The sequence below is a fragment of the Sceloporus occidentalis genome, unplaced genomic scaffold (assembly GCF_023333645.1).
Source record: "Sceloporus occidentalis isolate IW3139 unplaced genomic scaffold, rSceOcc1.0.p SCAF_11, whole genome shotgun sequence".
NCBI classification, from domain to species: Eukaryota; Metazoa; Chordata; class Lepidosauria; order Squamata; family Phrynosomatidae; genus Sceloporus; species Sceloporus occidentalis.
In genome coordinates, this window is record NW_028316991.1 from 19,045,847 (window position 1) to 19,051,846 (window position 6,000).

The following is a 6,000-nucleotide window of genomic DNA, read 5'->3' on the forward strand; positions in this document are numbered from 1 at the left end:
TAAAACTAAAGTATAAGAAAGTTCTGAGAGGGTGATAGGTAAGTGGAACAGCATCCCAGTAGAAGAGGTAGAGGTTAACACAGTAAGAGAATGTAAAAATAACCGAATAAGGTTTGAGATTTTTACATCAAGAAAAAGGGTAGATAAGATGGGTCCAATTGTTCTTATTTGACGTTATGTTCTATATTTCTAAGCAGTGTGCGGCATGTGGTTAAATGTGGACACGCAGGTTGCAACTTACCATCTTCTTATGGACATGCGGGACACATTACCTGATGGAGGCGATCAGATAATGGAAGAAACAACAGCAAACATTAGTGATGATAAACATCATTTACACAAAACAGAATGTTGGGGTCAAGGAGACTGTTCTGAACGTGGCAAAGCCGAGCTCAGCCTGACCAATCTAGTAACTGTATTCCAATTTGTGTATCCTTTAACTTCAGATCTCCGCATTTCTTAAACGTCCCCTTAATTTCCCTCCTTATAATTGTTCCTGATTGATTTTTTGATGCCTTTGAGCAACCTGCGAGAGGGAGGCAGATGTCCTTCCCACCCCACGCCTGGCCATGAAGGGCGTTGAGAGGAAGAAGATGAACTTGCATATTATTTATGATTAATAGATTTCTTACCTCTACACTAATTTAACTCTTACACCTTCATTAGAGTTTTGAAGTGTTTATCAGGGCTTCACAGAAGCTTGTTAGGCTGTATTTCTCTTATTAGGTGTCCATGCCTGAAAATGTTAAGGGATTTTGGGGACTCTGGGTAAACGGGAAGATTCTCAGGGAGAATCTGGCTGATTCATATGTTACATTTTTTACGGTACTTGATCCTCAAAATATTAATTTTTTACTAAGGTCTAGTGAAATTCCCTTTTTGAGTAATGGTGACTGTATTTAATATAAATTAAAAGGAAATGGAAATCTTTTCGCATAACATGTTTACAGTTGAGAACAGTGGCAGCTGGTGGCAGAGCCAGCATTATCCAATTTATTCCTTGACCCAAAGTGCTGTCCTTCTGCATATACTTCCATATACTAAATAAACCTAAGTCAGTACCATGGACAGCAGCATGGTTAATAGAGACTTCAACTCTGTCCATAGACAGCGGGGTCTGCTGATTATACATTAATGTGACACTTTCCCTTTAAACGCTAACATTACCGTATGGCATGTAACTGAGTAATCCTCGGCGAGAAGGATTTGTGGAAGATAAACATGTCTTCTTCTAATCACCCGAGGCTGCAACTTATAACAATTTCCAGGAAAATAATATGTGAAGATGTGAACACATCTAGATCGGTGTCAAAAAGAGCAGGTTATAACTATATATAAATATCATATATCCTGCGAGAGCGCAGAATAATAGACACAAATCCAAATTATATATATATTTATATATATACAGCAAATTGAAGGTTTGGGGGTCACTTAGCTGTTTTCATGGAAAACAAGGACATTTCTTGTTGTAACATAATTGCAAAAGGGTTTTCTAACCATCAATTATCCTTTTAAGCTTAAACTTGGGTCAGCGAACACAACGTGCCATTGGAACACAGGAGTGATGAGAGTGATAAAGGGCTATTGGAACACAGGAGTGATGGGAGTGATAAAGGGCCATTGGAACACAGGAGTGATGGGAGTGATAAAGGTCCATTGGAACACAGGAGTGATGGGAGTGATAAAGGGCCATTGGAACACAGGAGTGATGGGAGTGATAAAGGGCCATTGGAACACAGGAGTGATGGGAGTGATAAAGGGCCATTGGAACATAGGAGTGATGGGAGTGATAAAGGGCCATTGGAACACAGGAGTGATGGGAGTGATAAAGGGCCATTGGAACACAGGAGTGATGGGAGCGATAAAGGGCCATTGGAACACAGGAGTGATGGGAGTGATAAAGGGCCTCTGTACAACTATGAAGAGATTCCATTAAAAATAGACTTGTGCATTCGTCTTCGGGCGAACATGAAAACGAGCACGAAGAGGCCGTTTTTTTGTTCGTTCCGAAGACACGCCGAAGAGAATACAGTGCCGGCAAAACGTAGGAGAAGACGAAGACTCACAACCACGAAGAATCGAAGATTCTTCGTGATCGTCTTCGTTTTTGCCGCGCAGCCGCCAAAATTTCAAACAGGAGTGAGCTGATCTCGTCTGTCCAATCAGCTCACTCTTGTGACGTCACGCTAAGGGTCTCGTCCAATGCCTGTGCTGCTGTTTTTTGAATTCTGAAGGCGCCTTTATAAGACCAGAGCTTGCCTGAGAGATCCATTCATTTTTCGCTGTGACTGCTTTGGCAACACTGCTGTGCTGCATCCGAGCGTTACAGAGAGAGATTGTTCTGTTCTGTGTGAGACTGGTAAGCCTTAGCCTGCCATTTCTCACAGTGTACTTCATCCTCACTTCAGTGCTACTTAATATAATTAATAATAATAAATTGATTAATTTAATTTTTTTTTTATTTAATTTGTCATCAACTGTAGTATAAGTGCTGTTGAGTTGACAGTGCACCCAGTGTCTCAGTGGCACTGGGGTGCCCTTGCCCTGGGCTGGCACTAGTGCCTACTGCCTGTCCTGCTTAAATAAATTAAATAGAATTTATAAATAATAATTTAATAGAGTCTATAATTTAATAGTTCATTATAATATTATATATATATATATATATTTGTCAGTCATATATATATATATACTATAGTATACTAGTGTAGAGTGTACTGTAGACATTCATCTACTAGTGTCTAATTTAAAATCAGTAATATTAATTAATATAATTAATATTTGAATTCATTATAAAATTATATATATATTTGTCAGTTATAGTTAGTAATAGTATACTAGTGTAGAGTGTACTGTAGACATTCAAGACATCTACTAGTGTCTAATCTAAAATCAGTAATATCAATAATTCTATAATTCTTTCTTATCTTAATAGTTAATTAAATTAGCTATAAATAAAAGTAATAATATTAATTAATTACTACTAGCGTATAGTTCAGCTAATCTTATTAGTACTGGTGCTGCAGCTCTATAGTTTGTGCTTTGTTTTAGCAACAGCAAGAGACCAAGTCAATTTTTCTTAATTAATCTTTCATTTTATTTCATTTGTTTTGCTCACCTCAGTCCATCAGTGAAGTGAACTTGTTGGGCTAGTGAGTGCAGCCGCATAAGTGCTGTGTTTTTTTTTGATCAGCAAGCAGTGACGTTAACTGTTTTGCAAAGATTTTCTCATTTATTTTACATTTTATTTCAATTTTATTAAAAGTACCCTTAGTGTTTTGCTCACCTCAGTCCATCAGTAAAGTGAACTTGTTGGGCTAGTGAGTGCAGCCGCATAAGTGCTGTGTGTTTTTGTTCAGCAAGCAGTGAAGCTAACTGTTTTGCTGTGACATTTTATTTTATTTCTAATTCTTTTCAAGAAAAATTGACTGTGACGAGCTGTACTAAGCAAAGCTTCAAGCTACTAGCTGTAGTACTAAAATAATTCTAATCTTCTTTAATCTTAATCTATAATATATTATAAATAATATATAACAATATAAATTCTAATTCATAATCTATAATATAAATAATTCTAATTCTAAATTCTAATTCATAATCTATATTTTTCTATCTATAATACATAATATATAAGTAAATTATTTCTAATCTATTAATATTATATAACTTAATATTAATTAATAAATCATACTGAATCTGATTTAACCTCACTTTAGCTTAGTGGGTTTGAGAGCGTCTGCCTAGAGGTAGACTTATAGTAAGGAAATATAGCTTTAGGCTAGCATAGTAGTAGGCTAAGCTCTTAGGCCCGTGTAAATTCAAATTAAAAATAAAATACTGCTAGTTATTAAATAGTTAATAATTTAAATAACTTTAGCACTTTGCCAGATTGCACACAACAGCACAGTGCAGTAGTGCATAGTTTTACTTTTTAAGCAGTAGCACTGAAGAGAACTTCCTCTAATTTTTTTGTCTTTAATTCATTTTTCCTTTTTTTTATTTTTTTTTAGTTTTTTAAACACTACACTACACTACACACACAACACAAAATTTGAAATGGATCCTCCTTTTGGGACTAAGGAGGGACAAGCTCCATCTACCACCACCACCACCACCACCACCACCACCACCAGCACCACCACCAGTTCTAAGATGCAGCCTTTGCGTCAGTCTAGTCGGCCAAGTAGGCCAAGCTCTCGCTTATCATTTGGGGAAGCATTGCTTGAAGGATCATCAAGTAAAGGAAAGGCACCAAAAGCAGGCAGTAGTAGTGCGGCTAGGCCCACAAGCTCTATGGTTTTTTACGGAAAGCCTAAAGCACCAGAAGCACGTTCAAAGTTAAAGGGTAGCACAAGTAGTACCAGCCCAGTGACTAAAAAGAAGTGCCTTTTGCCCCAAGCAGCATCTTCCCCATCCACAAGCAGCATGCAAGGTACCAAGCAGAGCCAAATTAGCAGCAAGACTCAGAGGGGTCCCAAACAAAAGCGATCTCATTCCTTTGTCGGGAAAACCACCACCACCACCACCACCACCCCCACCGCCTCTACCACCACTAGTGCTGCGCCTTCTGTTCCCACTGGTACCGCCACGCCATGTCCTCCTAGTACCTCTAGCAAGCCACCAAGTCCTTACAAAATTTTTGTAAAGACAGTTAGAGAGAGGGCTACACATAGTGGGACTCCACCTAGCGAGGTAGCAGAGGAGCCTGAGACTGAGAGGCCAAGTGCAGAGTCTATTCTTCCTGCTCGCACTACTACTAGTCACGAGTCTCACGACGATATCAGTCTTAGCTCCAGCCTAGCAGGAATTCCATTCGATCTGGCTAATGAAGAGCTAGACTATGAGCCAGAGGAAGTAGAGGAGATGAGTGGTCAGGAATCAGATTCCTCAGGGAGCAGTGTCCAAATGACTAGTGCACAATTTTCCCCTGAGCCTCCACCTTCTCCGCTACGATCATCACCATCACCACCACCAGCAGCAGCAGCAGCAGCAGCAGCAGCAAAACCTAGCAAATCTAAAGCATTTAGCAGTCCCACTATGGCCAGTACTGTTACCACCAGTCCCACCACCACTAGTTCTGCCTCTGTTCATCCACCCCGAGCAGTAGGAGCAGCACCCAAGACACACTCCAAGGCTATGCGCGCCCCAATTTGGGAGCACTTTGAAAATGTTGAAGAAGGGCGCTATGGAAAGTGCAAACATTGTGGGAAGCTAATAAGCAGAGGGAAAGTGTCTGGCCATTTTACCAGTGCTAGCATGAAGCATCACCTCAGCACTCAACACAACGCTGTGCTATTGGGGAAAGATGCAGAGGGAAAACTTAGTGCAGGCAGCATAGCTGGTGGCCGTGGAAAAACCCCAACAGCTTCTTCTTCTGAGCCAATAGCAGCAGCAGCAGCAGCAGCAGCAGCTAGTGCTGGCAGCCAGAGACCAAGGCGGGTTGGAGCACTGCATGTCCAGCCCACCCTGGAACAATTTGTGGCATTCCAATCCAAAAGGTCAATGCCCAAACAGCAGGCCAATAAAGTAACGCGACTGATTGGTCAGTTCATTGCTGTTGGAGGGGCATCCTTCTCTATGATCGAAGGGGAGCCTTTCAAACAATTGATGGCGGCTGTGGCTCCACAATATACAGTTCCGTCACGTTCCACTTTCAGCAGGAACATTGTCCCCTCATTGTATCGGTCCTGTGTTGCAGCAGTGAAAGAGGAGCTTTCCAAGGCTGCTGTTCAGTGTGTTCATTTCACTACAGATTTGTGGAGTGCACCTAGCGGCCAGCATGCCTTTCTTTCTTTGACAGCACACTGGTGGCAGCCCGGTGTGTCTAAGGAAGCTGCTGCAGCAGGCTACCGATCTTTCCTTCTCCATGCAGAAGTGATGGATGAAAAGCACACTTCCCAAAATATTCTGCATGCAATGAGGAAAATGTTTAGCCTTTGGGTGGGAGCAGAGGCGGGCACCAATGTTGAAGTTGGTTTTGTGGTAACTGACGGAGGT